Below are 15714 nucleotides of genomic sequence, written 5' to 3'. Positions count from 1 at the left end.
GCGCTCACCCGTAAGGGTACTAATCCCAAAGAGTGGCCGCCCGAAGCAGAGGAGGCCTTTCTTTCCTTAAAACAGGCCTTCTCTTCCGCCCCGGTGCTGCATCGCCCGGACGGCAACAAGCAGTTCTTCCTGGAAGTTGACGCCTCCTCCTCTGGAGCCGGAGCGGTACTTACTCAAAAATCATCTTCCGGGAGGATGGTAACTTGCGGCTTCTTCTCTAAACTCTTCTCCTCCTCAGAGCGCAATTATTCCATAGGAGACCGAGAGTTATTGGCCATCAAACTGGCATTGGAGGAGTGGCGTTACCTGCTCGAGGGGGCTCTTCACCCGGTAATAATTTACACGGACCACAAGAACTTGGCTTACCTCCAGCATGCCCAGAGACTTAACCCGCGCCAAGCCCGGTGGTCCTTGTTTTTTGCCCGCTTTGATTTTGTTCTTCATTTTCGCCCGGCTGACAAAAACGTCAAGGCGGACGCCTTGTCTCGATCCTTTCTGGTGTCTGATCTCGAGGAAGATCCGAAACACATCATCGATCCCGCCAGAGTAATGCAGGTGGCTCCCGTGAGTCTAAATCGTCTCCCTCCCGGAAAGACGTTCGTATCAGTACCTGATCGGGAGAAGATCCTTCACTGGGGTCACTCGTCTAAACTGGCTGGCCATGCCGGTCAAAAAAAGAACCTCCAGCTTATTACCCGGCACTACTGGTGGCCTACCCTGCACAAGGACGTAATAGACTTTGTTTCTGCCTGTGTGTCCTGCGCCCGCAGCAAGGTTCCGAGACATCTGCCAGCCGGTCGCCTCCTTCCGCTCCCAGTACCTGCTGCCCCCTGGCAGCATATAGCAATGGACTTTATAACAGACCTCCCAGTCTCTGCCGGTTGTACGGTCATTTGGGTGGTCGCTGACCGCTTCTCCAAGATGGCTCATTGTGTTCCCCTGCCAGGCCTCCCGTCTGCACCCGAGCTAGCTAAAGACTTTATTCGTCACATCTTCCGTCTTCATGGCCTGCCCCTCCACATCGTGTCGGATCGTGGGGTACAGTTCACCTCACGCTTCTGGAGAGCCACTTGAAAACTGCTAGACGTCACCCTGGACTTCTCTTCCGCTTACCACCCACAGTCCAATGGTCAAGTGGAGCGGATCAATCAGAACCTGACCAGTTACCTCCGGCACTTCGTTAATGCCCATCATTCAGACTGGGTGGATCTCCTACCATGGGCCGAGTTCTCTTATAACAATCACGAGAGCGAATCCTCCTCCAAATCCCCGTTTTTTGTAGTCTTCGGTCAGCATCCTCGGATTCCTTTTCCTGTCTCCACCTCTGTGGACAACCCAGCTGCGGAATCTCTCGTTGGCAAATTTTCCTCCATTTGGGAGAGTACCCGATCCGCACTCCTTCAGTCGTCCGAACGGATGAGAAGACACGCTGACAAAAAACGCCTGGATCCTCCACAATTTCGTCCCGGAGATAAAGTCTGGCTCTCATCTAAATATGTCCGACTCAAGATACCTTCTTACAAGTTAGGGCCTCGGTTCATCGGCCCCCTGGAGGTCATCAGTCAGATCAACCCGGTGGCCTATAAATTGAAACTCCCAGCCAACTTACGGATCCCTAACTCCTTCCATGTATCTCTCCTCAAACCTGTGGTACTTAACTCTTTTTCCAAGTCTACAGGTACGCCTCCTGCTCCGGTTTCTGCTGAGGACGAGTTTGAGGTAGAGAACATTCTTGCCACCAAAAGGGTAAGAGGAAAGACCTTTTTTCTAGTAGATTGAAAGGGGTTTGGTCCTGAGGAGAGAACGTGGGAGCCCCGGGAGAACATCCATGCCCCTCTTATCCTTGCTAAATTTCTGTCTGGCCTAAAAAAGGGGGGGCCTAAAGGGGGGGGTACTGTAGCGCCGGCGTCCCTGCCCTCTGCTAGGCAGGGACGCTGTTCCCCTCACCTCCCTGCTCCGTGCCCGGCGTCCTCCTCCCGCTCTGCTGGCAGCGCGCGCTCCTTCCCGGCCACTGTGCTTAGGGCGCGCGCGCGCGCTCTCCCTCCCTCTTAAAGGGGCCGCGCGCGCCGTCCTAAGCAGTCCCCGGGCAATGGCCGGAGGACTTCACCATATATAAGGCACCTCCTCCAAAATGGAGGTGCCCGAGCAATGTTGTTGCACTGTTCTACTCTGCTTCAGCCCTCAGGTCCCGTTGCCAGTTACCTGCCAGTTACCTGCCTGATTCCTGCCAGAGTCCTGCCAGTTTGCTGTCTGTTTCCTGCCAGTTATTCCTGCTACCTGCTTGCTAGCCTGAGGTCCGACGGTCTGCCTTTCTACTCCTGTCAGTCTGTCTATGGACCAGCTTGCCCGCTCACCTGGGAGCGCTCCTCCGCTACCTGCCTGCTTGCCTGCCCGGAGGCTCCGCCGTCACGTGCTGTGACCACCAGCTATTCCAGAGACTCTTGCCCGCTCACCTGGGAGCGCTTCTCCGCTACCTGCCTGCTTGCCAGCCCGGAGGCTCCGCCGTCACGTGCTGTGACCACCAGCTATTCCAGAGACTCTCGCTTGCTCACCTGGGAGCACACATCCTCCATCTGCCTTGCTAGCCTACCTGGAGGTTCAGCCATCACAGGTCGTACCTACCCTTTACCTAGAGACTGCCCCGGTCACTTGCCGTGACCTCCAGCCCGTTCACCCAGATACTGCCCCGGTCACTTGCCGTGACCTCCAGCCCGTTCACCCAGAGACTGTCCCGGTCACTTGCCGTGATCTCCAGCCCGTTCACCCAGAGACTGCCCCGGTCACTTGCCGTGACCTCCAGCCCGTTCACCCAGAGACTGCCCTGGTCACTTGCCATGACCTCCAGCCCGTTCTTCCAGAGACTGTCCCGGTCACTTGCCGTGACCTCCTGCCCGTACACCCAGAGACTGTCCCGGTCACCTGCTGTGACTGCCTGCCTGGTCGCCACCCGCTCCCTTACAAGGACCGCCCCCTTGCATAGTGGCTCAGAGGTTCCGCCTCCCAGACCCGTTACAAAAACTCCTTTGAAATAAATTACAGCATGTAGATATTGTACAGTCCATAATTGTGCTCATTATTGTTCAGTCCATAAACTGTACTCTTTATTGGAAAGAGCATGTGTGTCAGTTGATAAGAAAACAAAGTCCATGGATCAAATGTAGCTTTAATATCTGTGCAGTGTCACCTGGACTTACGTTGGATCGTCTTTGGAATCTTCCGTGTGTCCGCACTGGTCTCGTGTCACTTTTGGAACAGATGTGACGTCTTTGGTCAGTAAAGCAAGGGTTAACTTGACACTTTCCTGCTTTATATAGCACCATAACCAGTACTCAGTCCTTTATATACAGGACACATATGCCAGGTATTACCTGTTCACCAGCTTTCATTGAAGCGTTGCAGGTGATAAGAAACCACTGGAACGTGATGAAACTTGAACACAACACAGTACATATAGGATCATCGTCCTCTGCCGTCCTGGTGATCAGTGGTGTGAATTGTATTGTATGTAGTGGACACAGTCTATTATAACACTCAGCATTCACACCTGTTACCTTCTGAGACGTCCGGATATCAGTTGCTTCTTCTTGTAACTTTTGAGAATCTCTTTGATTTATAAAAATTAAAAGTCTTTATTAAGATAGAATTCATAATTGCGATGTCTTGATTGAAGTCTTCATTCCCTAATCTGATACCAAATCTGGCAGTTTTTCCTAACCTATAATTTCACAGCGTACCATAGCAATCAGTAATATCCATCTAATTATTATCAAAATATTAAAATAAATTATGTTTGGAATAATAAACAATAATAGATAATAATTCATTATCAATCAAGTTCTCCATATGATAGAACATTTTTATGTCATAGGTGTAATTACCTTTTCCAACCCATAGGTGTCAGTGTATTTTGAAAAAACAAGTTTTTATATCTTTATTAAACCAATAATATCAAAGAATGTATACTCCTGAACCAAAATGAATAAATATATGAATATATGAATGAATGAATGAATGAATAAATGAATAAATAAATGAATGAATTGTTGTGTTTACTCAGAAAATGTAAACATTTTTTTCCTTAGCAATATATATTTAATGAAGCAATACTCTTGTATTAGACATTACTTTATTAAATATTGATGTGTTTTCTCAATTGAGATATTGAACTCAAATAAAATCAAATGAGAATTAAAAAATGAAAAAATAGAAAAATAAGAAGTATAAAGTAAGAATAAAATTTTAAAAATTAAAAATAAAATTAAGAGTAAAAATAAGAATAAAAATAAAAATAAGGCCTTTAAATTTTAATGACAAATGCAGAGTAATTATATTCTCCATAAAAAATACCCTTATATCTCCATTATCTGGATGATTTCATATTTGTCATAACCTTGTACCACCAAAAAATATTAAATTATGCAACTTTGCATGTAATACCCTTCTTAATTATACCATAGTACCTTATTATTATTTCTTCTTTATTAAAATGTGTGGAAAATAAGTATTGATCAAAAGTGATTATGTAATCAGGATCAAAAACACATTTTCCCCCTTAATACCAAAAATATTATTTTATAAAATTTATGTATATATCAGAACCCAATTAAAAATAATTATTCTTCTAGAAATATTGTGCATAAATTTCATATTGATGAGTAGCATAGATTTGACTAAAGAGAGGTGTGTACCTATTTAGGTAACCATTAAAAATAATATTATAGTTATTCAAGAATATTATCATGTGGAAAATTATTCTAAATATAAATTTGCTTTGTAAACCATTTTGATGTGTGGTTGCCCTTATCCACTATTAGTTAAATCAAAAAATAATAATTATTAAAGAATTATAGAAATATATACTGTGTATGTAGATAATACCTAATTATGTATTATAATTTCCTCAGAATTAAATATATTTTTGTACCTTCACATAAAGAAACATTTTTTTTTTTTAAACATACAAACATACGAGGCCTCTGTCACATCAATCACACTTAGCAGCTGCTGATTTACTCATCTGTCACCTTCACTCTGACATTCACAGATCTGTTCAACTCAAACATTCCACATATGAAGTTTTAGATATATATATATATATTTAACCAAAAATTGTTGTATCCCAATTTATTAATGCGCATTGCCATATCAATTGAATATCTTTATATTTCTTTGAATATTCCCCAAGTACATATTATATAATATGAGAGTAAGTCACTGGAATTTCAGACACTTGAAAAAACTCTTGTCTTAGATTCTTTTTTCACTGGCTGCCCGGTCTTAAGTTACATCAGTTGAAAATAGAATGAATGGGATCCTATACTATTAGCTCAAAGTTCAAAGGCCGCAGCTGTCACACGTCATGCTGTAAAGCTACTTTAATTTGCACGAACACTTCATGCACAGAAAATATTAGCAACACAAAAGAATTAATAAGCATTACATATATATTATAGTTCAACTAGATATATTGTTATTATTTTAAAATGTTATACACATAAAATCATGCAATTTTTTCACTTCCTGTGTGAATAAAGAAATAAATCCATTTTAGAGTTCTTTGATCAAATCCTGCTTTGGAATGAAAACTCTAAGGAAATATAAGAAAATAAAATTAAATATCAAATTCATACAGAAACAGAATTATTTAAATATCTTATACATATATTGGTTGGTTCTAATGTAATTCAAAATATTGCGACTTAAAGTTATATATATGAAGTTCTAATTATTAATTAATATGTATATATATATATATATTTTATAAAAGTATATATAAATACAATTATACGCAATCTCTACTTAAACAAGTGTACATATATATATATATATATATACATATATATATATATATGAACTATTAGAAACTATGTAACTACAATTTTACTGTATAAGATTATAAATAAATATTGAGACATTGTATTACATTTTGATACAACATTATAATTACAGTTATTCCTTAGCCACTCCCTAAACCAAATCTTCTGTCTCTCTCAAATATCTCCAGGAACGCCCAATTTAGGAAAGACATTTTTCTATCCTTCAAAACCTCAGAGAACTGCCTGTTCTTCAGTCCACATTCCATGACGTCACAGTGAGTTGGTCGTCTCACCTGTCTCTGTCCATCAGTTTCAGCCATTTTCCTTTTTAGAGAATCACAGTTCTGACTGAGAATTAACTCATTCTGTGGAGAGATGGATCTATGCACTGGCTGATATGTCTTATAACATATATGAAATCTTCTGCGTATTTGATAGAGTTCACTATGGGGATGACTCAGTCTAGCAGAGTTTGATATTTGCTTTTGGTAAGATTTTACCTTTCCTGGTTTTATAAATTTAGCTTGATTTATTTTCTTTTCACGATTCTCATGTTTTCTAACAAAATCCAGCATCTGCGCACATTCAAATAATGAATATTTTTGTGATGCCATAACTTGGGAAACTGAATTTAGGAATTTGAATTTTTGTACAAAAGTTGTTATCATATGTTGTACTTTTCCATTTTTGATGAGAGCTTTGTACAACCGTTCAAATATGGACATGAATGTATATGTACATTCCTTCCTACCAATCCTTAGTTTCTGCAGATCTTCTATATTGGGAAAATCCTTTGTGACACAATAAATCAAATATCTTAATCTGTCCGAATCATTTTCCCTTCCATTAGGAGAGTCATTTTCACAGGGCATTAAATGTAAACGTCTGGACAATGTCACAGGAATCCATATTTTAAATAATTGATTCCTCTCCTCATTGGATAAATCAAACTTATCAGAGAAGCTCTCAAATGTCTCTGAATTTCTACAGGCATGGATTTTGACATCATATTTTGGCATGATTTTGTATAATTTCAGCAAATTTTTCCTCATTTTAATTTGGAGTTGAGCCTGGGTAATTCCAGAATTCTCTGATATTTTTAGTGGCTCTTGTACGTCTGTTCCTCCTACGTCACTCACGTCTCCTCCCACATCACCTAGTATGTCGGTTTCTCGTATGTCAGTCATGTCTCCTCCCATGTCAGGTTTCTGTATGTCCGTCTCTTGGTCAGACCCAAGGTCACCTTCAGTTACAGACACGTGTCTTACTTCTTGTTCATTTTCCACATTACAGTCAGAATCAGTATCACCGTCTGACACTTCTACACTATTTTCCTGCTCAGAAATCTCTAACACAAGACTATGAAAAAAATCTACCAAATGTAGAATATTTCTCAATTTCTGTTTGTCTCTATTTACCAATTTAGAAGTTAACTGTAAATTCTGCAATTCACATTCTTTGTATAAACTGAGCCACAAAACTTCTATGTCATCTCCTACATTAACTTTGAAATTAATATTACTTTGTTTAGCAAAATAAGAAATTATATCCATATTTTGCTTACCTTAAGATTCCTTGGCTTCTCTTTATCAGCACGTCCTGTCTTCAGTTCGTCTGATTCTTTTCCTGTATGATTCTGTTCCTTGTTAGTACCTCTGCTTCCTGTCTTTCCTCAGTCTGTAGGTCCTTTCTGCTTCTCGTGACAAACTAGTGCATTTACTGACACGTGAACAACAGCTGTTCAGCTCGTCAGGACTCCCCCCTTGTTCACGGAAGAAATTCACTTACTTAATTTAAAAAACAAAAAAACAGGACTGGCTGGCTCACCATTGTAAAATAATACTCTTCCTGTATTATTTTTTTCTACTGAGGACTTCTCAAAGTATCAATATCATGATATTCTTATAAAAAATGTATCTATTTATTCTTGGATTGTCCATTAAAAAGAATCAGATTGCAGCAGGTACATACAATAATTAGTTATAAAGTAATTGTCCATTTGTCCATAATTAGCTTAATTGTTGAGATTCACCCATCTTTCCTTGGATCCTGGCTGGTAAATCATGTCTTTGTCCAGCATGTGTCCAGGCCTACATGTCATCTGCTTCTCAGCATGAAGATTCTGTGTCTTGTGGGGTGGGCAGAGCAAGAGAGCCCCCCCTTTCTGTACCATGGGCTTTTATAGCCAGTCGTATGGACACCTGTTCTACATATGGTAGTGAACCAAATATACACACACAAATAGCGCATGTCAATTAGGCACGATGGCTGAGGCATAGAACTCAGAGAAATGATTATCGATTAACATTCCAAATGAATTTCCATAATTAACCATTTAACAGAGACCGCCTGGGATTGCCAGGTGCTGTAGGCTTTTGCTTTTTCCTTCCTTCCACCAGCAGGGGGCACTTTCTTCTATGCCTTTTTTCCATTCCCTTTCACAAGTGCACACATTCATTCTCTTTTCTTTTTTTCATTTGCTTTCTCTCTTGCGCTATTTCATCTCTGCAAAATACCAGCATCCTTATGATCACCGTGGGCCTCCAGCATTGTTGCTTCTTTACTTTTAATACTAGGCTCCTTTTCACCAGGACCAGCGTCTCCCGGGTGGCTGGAGGCAACCACCGGTAACCCCAAGCAGAAGGCCTTTGCAGGCAACACGACCCTCCCCCCTGAAGAGCAGCTCAAAGTCACTGGCAACCATCTCACCCTCTTCCTTCATTCACCCCTGGACGTCTCGCTCCGCCCCCAAGTTACGGGTCCAGCTTGCTCTTTTTGTCACATTACCGCGATGAAGGGTTTAGCCTGCAGGAGACCCTGCGCCGAGACATTTTTGAAGACACCTGATGTGGCGGGTTATTCACTGCTAAATAAACCACACCTGTAGGGATGGCACAGCCTTTGCATGGACCCTTCGGAGCCCGCCCCGTCACGGCCAGATGGCTCGCCACCAAGCGATCCTGAGAAAGGCTGGCCGGGCGATGGATCAAGCAGCGTCTACTGGCCATACCACCTTGGATACGCCTCATCTCATCTAATCTCGGAAGCAAAGCAGGGCTGGGCTCGGACAGTACTTGGATGGGAGACCTCCTGGGAACACCGGGTGCTGTAGACCATTTTGATGACGTCTTGCCCTACTGCCCAGCTCGGCTAGCATGGAACGGTGCCTTGCCGGACACCGACCTTAAGTAACTTAGATTATGGAAGCCCCAAGGCCTCTGAGCCAGTTGGCAGCTAAGTACGCTACCCCGCCGCCTTCACGCACGCCTGACACCGAGCTCCTTGCCACGGCTAGGAGTGCTTATTGACTCTGCAGCTCGCTGTGTGGAAATGATGGCGTTAAAAGCACCCGGGGCCGTGAAGGGGCCAGGCTTTCAGCAGGTTCCCAGGGAAGGTTTTGGATGCCGGCCACCTAGCGAGGGCCAGCAGAAGTAACATGTTTCTCTGCAAAGAAGCTTATGTAACCAAGCCAGACGGCTGACAAAAAGCTAACCTCAGTGCAAGGAAGGCAAGGAAGGAATTGGGGAGGGTGGGTGATTCCTGCTAGGGCCCTGAAATCATAAAACAGGAAGGAGAGTCTGACGCATGGTGACGGAGAGGTTGTAGGGGCAGATAGGGGGTGTTGTCACGTGCGAGCACGTGTGCATGCTGGCTTGTGTGTGAGAGTGCGCTTCCTAGGTGTGGCGCGCTGCAGACAGTCAAAGGGATTGTTCCCTTCCATTAAAAGTTAATCCCCGGCTGCAGGCTATTAGAAAGCAACTAACCGCGCTCTACTCACCCTACCCGGGTCTACCGGTGAGTCTCGCCTCTGCTCCCGGCCTGTGGCATTGGCCGTGAAGCTGACGTTCCGTCGACAGCGCTGCAGCCGATCAGTGAGCTCAGCGGCTCTGAGTGGGGCGTTGTGTCTACAAGACCTTTTAAGGAAGCCAGCAAAAAAATTGAAGAAAAGGGAGAGCACAAAAGGACCTGGTCTTGCTGAGCACTGGAAAGGGCAGCCGGCAGCCAGTCTTCAAAGTAGAAAAGCAGCAAGTGAGAGGCTTGTCTCTGTCTATGGCCCCACCACCCTGAACACGCCTGATCTCGTCTGATCTTAGAAGCTAAGCAGGGTTGGGCCTGGTTAGTACTTAGATGGGAGACCACCTGGGAATACCAGGTGCTGTAGGCTTTTGCTTTTTCCTTCCTTCCACCAGCAGGGGGCACTCTCTTCTATGCCTTTTTTCCATTCCCTTTCACAAGTGCACACATTCATTCTCTTTTCTTTTTTTCATTTGCTTTCTCTCTTGCGCTATTTCATCTCTGCAAAATACCAGCATCCTTCTGATCACCGTGGGCCTCCAGCATTGTTGCTTCTTTACTTTTAATACTAGGCTCCTTTTCACCAGGACCAGCGTCTCCCGCGTGGCTGGAGGCAACCACCGGTAACCCCAAGCAGAAGACCTTTGCAGGCAACACGACCCTCCCCCCTGAAGAGCAGCTCAAAGTCACTGGCAACCATCTCACCCTCTTCCTTCATTCACCCCTGGACGTCTCGCTCCGCCCCCAAGTTACGGGTCCAGCTTGCTCTTTCTGTCACATTACCGCGATGAAGGGTTTAGCCTGCAGGAGACCCTGCGCCGAGACATTTTTGAAGACACCTGATGCGGCGGGTGAATCACTGTTAAACAAACCACACCTGTAGGGATGGCACAGCCTTTGCATGGACCCTTCGGAGCCCGCCCCGTCACGGCCAGATTGCTCGCCACTAAGCGATCCTGAGGAAGGCTGGCCGGGCGATGGATCAAGTAGCGTCTACTGGCCATACCACCCTGGATACGCCCGATCTCGTCTGATCTCGGAAGCAAAGCAGGGCTGGGCTCAGACAGTACTTGGATGGGAGACCTCCTGGGAACACCAGGTGCTGTAGACGATTTTGATGACGTTTTGCCCTACTGCTCAGCTCGGCTAGCATGGAACGGCGCCTTGCCGGACACCGACCTTAAGTAACTTAGATGATGAAAGCCCCAAGGCCTCTGAGCCAGTTGGCAGCTAAGTACGCTACCCCGCCGCCTTCACGCAGGCCTGACACCGAGCTCCTTGCCACGGCTAGGAGTGCTTATTGACTCCGCAGCTCGCCGTGTGGAAATGATGGCGTTAAAAGCACCCGGGGCCGTGAAGGGGCCAGGCTTTCAGCAGGTGCGCAGGGAAGGTTTTGGATGCCGGCCGTCTAGCGAGGTCCAGCAGAAGTAACATGTTTCTCTGCAAAGAAGCTTGTGTAACCAAGGCAGACGGCTGACAAAGAGCTAACCTCAGTGCAAGGAAGGCAAGGAAGGTGCGGAAGGAATTGGGGAGGGGGGTGTGATTCCTGCTAGGGCTCTGAAATCATAAAACAGGCAGGAGAGTCTGACGCATGGTGACGGAGAGGTTGTAGGGGCAGATAGGGGGTGTTGTCATGAGCGAGCACGTGTGCATGCTGGCTTGTGTGTGAGAGTGCGCTTCCTAGGTGTGGCGCGCTGCAGACAGTCAAAGGGATTGTTCCCTTTCATTAAAAGTTAATCCCCGGCTGCAGGCTATTAGAAAGCAACTAACCGCGCTCTACTCACCCTACCCGGTACTACCGGTGAGTCTCGCCTCTGCTCCCGGCCTGTGGCATTGGCCGTGAAGCTGACGTTCCGTCGACAGCGCTGCAGCCGATCAGTGAGTTCAGTGGCTCTGAGTGGGGCGTTCTGTCTACAAGACCTTTTAAGGAAGCCAGCAAAAAAATTGAAGAGAAGGGAAAGCACAAAAGGACCTGATCTTGCTGAGCACTGGAAAGGGCAGCCGGCAGCCAGACGTCAAAGTAGAAAAGCAGCAAGTGAGAGGCTTGTTTCTGCCTACGGCCACACCACCCTGAACACGCCTGATCTCCTCTGATCTCGGAAGCTAAGCAGGGTCAGGCCTGGTTAGTACTTGGATGGGAGACTGTAAAATAATACTATTCCTGTGTTATTTTTTTCTACTGAGGACTTCTCAAAGTTTCAATATCACGATATTCTTATAAAAAAATGTATCTATTTATTCTTGGATTGTCCATTAAAAAGAATCAGATTGCAGCAGGTACATACAATAATTAGTTATAAAGTAATTGTCCATTTGTCCATAATTAGCTTAATTGTTGAGATTCACCCATCTTTCCTTGGAACCTGGCTGGTAAATCATGTTTTTGTCCAGCATGTGTCCAGGCCTACATGTCATCTGCTTCTCAGCATGAAGATTCTGTGTCTTGTCGGGTGGGAAGAGCAAGAGATCCCCCACTTTCTGTACCATGGGCTTTTATAGCCAGTCGTATGGACACCTGTTCTACATATGGTAGTGAACCAAAAATACACACACAAATAGCGCATGTCAACTAGACACGATGGCTGAGGCATAGAACTCAGAAAAATGATTATCGATTAACATTCCAAATGAATTTCCATAATTAACCATTTAACATTTCCCCATTTTTTGAGAATAAAAGGACTTTAACTGAAATTTCTCAAAAGAAGATACATTCATCAATCATTTTTTCTTTCCTTCTTCCTTGGCAATATCATTAAATTTCCATAATAATAATAATAGTAATAATAGTATCAATATCGGATTATTGTTATATAATGATGTGAATTCACGTTATGGTAAGCCGTGACTAATATTCATTTAATATGTATAATTATACTTCCCTATATCTAAATTGAAGCAATCGCGGGTTCAATCGTCATCATCTGATGTCATCTGGTCGTCGTCTCGTCTTCTTCTTGGTACTTTTATAACACAGTCTTTAGATGAAAACTCCTTTGAAATAAATTACAGCATGTAGATATTGTACAGTCCATAATTGTGTTCATTATTGTTCAGTCCATAAGCTGTACTCTTTATTAGAAAGATCATGTGTGTCAGTTGATAAGAAAACAAAGTCCATGGATGAAATGTAGCTTTAATATCTGTGCAGTGTCACCTGGACTTACGTTGGATCGTCTTTGGAATCTTCCGTGTGTCTGCACTGGTCTCGTGTCACTTTTGGAACAGATGTGACGTCTTTGGTCAGTAAAGCAAGGGTTAACTTGACACTTTCCTGCTTTATATAGAACCATAACCAGTTCTCAGTCCTTTATATACAGGACACATATGCCAGGTATTACCTGTTCACCAGCTTTCATTGAAGCGTTGCAGGTGATAAGAAACCACTGGAACGTGATGAAACTTAAACACAACACAGTACATATAGGATCATCGTCCTCTGCCGTCCTGGTGATCAGTGGTGTGAATTGTATTGTATGTAATGGACACAGTCTATTATAACACTCAGCATTCACACCTGTTACCTTCTGAGACGTCCGGATATCAGTTGCTTCTTCTTGTAACTTTTGAGAATCTCTTTGATTTATAAAAATTAAAAGTCTTTATTAAGATAGAATTCATAATTGCGATGTCTTGATTGAAGTCTTCATTCCCTAATCTGATACCAAATCTGGCAGTTTTTCCTAACCTATAATATCACAGCGTACCATAGCAATCAGTAATATCCATCTAATTATTATCAAAATATTAAAATAAATTATGTTTGGAATAATAAACAATAATAGATAATAATTCATTATCAATCAAGTTCTCCATATGATAGAACATTTTTATGTCATAGGTGTAATTACCTTTTCCAACCCCTAGGTGTCAGTGTATTTTGAAAAAACAAGTTTTTATATCTTTATTAAACCAATAATATCAAAGAATGTATACTCCTGAACCAAAATGAATAAATATATGAATGTATGAATGAATGAATAAATGAATGAATGAATTGTTGTGTTTACTCAGAAAATGTAAACATTTTTTTCCTTAGCAATATATATTTAATGAAGCAATACTCTTGTATTAGACATTACTTTATTAAATATTAATGTGTTTTCTCAATTGAGATATTGAACTGAAATAAAATCAAATGAGAATTAAAAAATGAAAAAATAGAAAAATAAGAAGTATAAAGTAAGAATAAAATTTTAAAAATGAAAAAATAAAATTAAGAGTAAAAATAAGAATAAAAATAAAAATAAGGCCTTTAAATTTGAATGACAAATGCAGAGTAATTATATTCTCCATAAAAAATACCCTTATATCTCCATTATCTGGATGATTTCATATTTGTCATAACCTTGTACCACCAAAAAATATTAAATTATGCAACTTTGCATGTAATACCCTTCTTAATTATACCATAGTACCTTATTATTATTTCTTCTTTATTAAAATGTGTGGAAAATAAGTATTGATCAAAAGTGATTATGTAATCAGGATCAAAAACACATTTTCCCCCTTAATACCAAAAATATTATTTTATAAAATTTATGTATATATCAGAACCAAATTAAAAATAATTATTCTTCTAGAAATATTGTGCATAAATTTCATATCGATGAGTAGCATAGATTTGACTAAAAAGAGGTGTGTACCTATTTAGGTAACCATTAAAAATAATATTATAGTTATTCAAGAATATTATCATGTGGAAAATTATTCTAAATATAAATTTGCTTTGTAAACCATTTTGATGTGTGGTTGCCCTTATCCACTATTAGTTAAATCAAGAAATAATAATTATTAAAGAAATATAGAAATATATATATGTAGATACAGTAATACCTAATTATGTATTATAATTTCCTCAGAATTAAATATATTTTTGTACCTTCACATAAAGAAACATTTTTTTTTTCAAACATACAAACATACGAGGCCTCTGTCACATCAATCACACTTAGCAGCTGCTGATTTACTCATCTGTCACCTTCACTCTGACATTCACAGATCTGTTCAACTCAAACATTCCACATATGAAGTTTTAGATATATATATATATATTTAACCCAAAATTGTTGTATCCCAATTTATTAATGCGTATTGCCATATCAATTGAATATCTTTATATTTCTTTGAATATTCCCCAAGTACATATTATATAATATGAGAGTAAGTCACTGGAATTTCAGACACTTGAAAAAACTCTTGTCTTAGATTCTTTTTTCACTGGCTGCCCGGTCTTAAGTTACATCAGTTGAAAATAGAATGAATGGGATCCTATACTATTAGCTCAAAGTTCAAAGGCCGCAGCTGTCACACGTCATGCTGTAAAGCTACTTTAATTTGCACGAACACTTCATGCACAGAAAATATTAGCAACACAAAAGAATTAATAAGTATTACATATATATTATAGATCAACTAGATATATTGTTATTATTTTAAAATGTTATACACATAAAATCATGCAATTTTTTCACTTCCTGTGTGAATAAAGAAATAAACCCATTTTAGAGTTCTTTGATCAAATCCTGCTTTGGAATGAAAACATATATTGGTTGGATCTAATGTAATTCAAAATATTGCTACTTAAATTTATATATATGAAGTTCTAATTTATTAATTAATATATATATATTTTATAAACGTATATATAAATACAATTATACGCAATCTCTACTTAGACAAGTGTGTATATATATATATATATATATATATATATATATATATATATATGAACTATTAGAAACTATGTAACTACAATTTTACTGTATAAGATTATAAATAAATATTGAGACATTGTATTACATTTTGATACAACATTATAATTACAGTTTTTCCTTAGCCACTCCCTAAACCAAATCTTCTGTCTCTCTCAAATATCTCCAGGAACGCCCTATTTAGGAAAGACATTTTTCTATCCTTCAAAACCTCAGAGAACTGCCTGTTCTTCTGTCCACATTCCATGACGTCACTGTGAGTTGGTCGTCTCACCTGTCTCTGTCCATCAGTTTCAGCCATTTTCCTTTTTAGAGAATCACAGTTCTGACTGAGAATTAACTCATTCTGTGGAGAGATGGATCTTTGCACTGGCTGATATGGCTTATAA

The 15714-nt window shown here is 41.2% G+C and overlaps 2 non-coding genes and 1 pseudogene across 2 annotated transcripts; all 3 read left to right on the top strand.

The window, feature by feature from the left end:
- The first annotated feature begins 8811 nt into the window (after positions 1-8811).
- LOC141269001 (5S ribosomal RNA) lies at positions 8812-8931 on the top strand (annotated as a pseudogene).
- Positions 8932-9862: 931 nt separating this feature from the next.
- On the top strand, positions 9863-9981 carry LOC141266452 (5S ribosomal RNA). Its single transcript, XR_012320488.1, has one exon. It is a non-coding gene; the product is annotated as a 5S ribosomal RNA (ribosomal RNA).
- Positions 9982-10602: 621 nt separating this feature from the next.
- LOC141267216 (5S ribosomal RNA) lies at positions 10603-10722 on the top strand. Its single transcript, XR_012321227.1, has one exon. It is a non-coding gene; the product is annotated as a 5S ribosomal RNA (ribosomal RNA).
- Positions 10723-15714: the final 4992 nt, after the last annotated feature.

This window comes from Phyllobates terribilis, unplaced genomic scaffold, assembly GCF_046119375.1.
Source record: "Phyllobates terribilis strain yellow unplaced genomic scaffold, ASM4611937v1 Scaffold_4__5_contigs__length_816908805, whole genome shotgun sequence".
NCBI lineage: Eukaryota > Metazoa > Chordata > Amphibia > Anura > Dendrobatidae > Phyllobates > Phyllobates terribilis.
The sequence above is the reverse complement of the archived record's forward strand: the minus strand, read 5'-3'. Positions and strand labels throughout refer to the sequence as shown.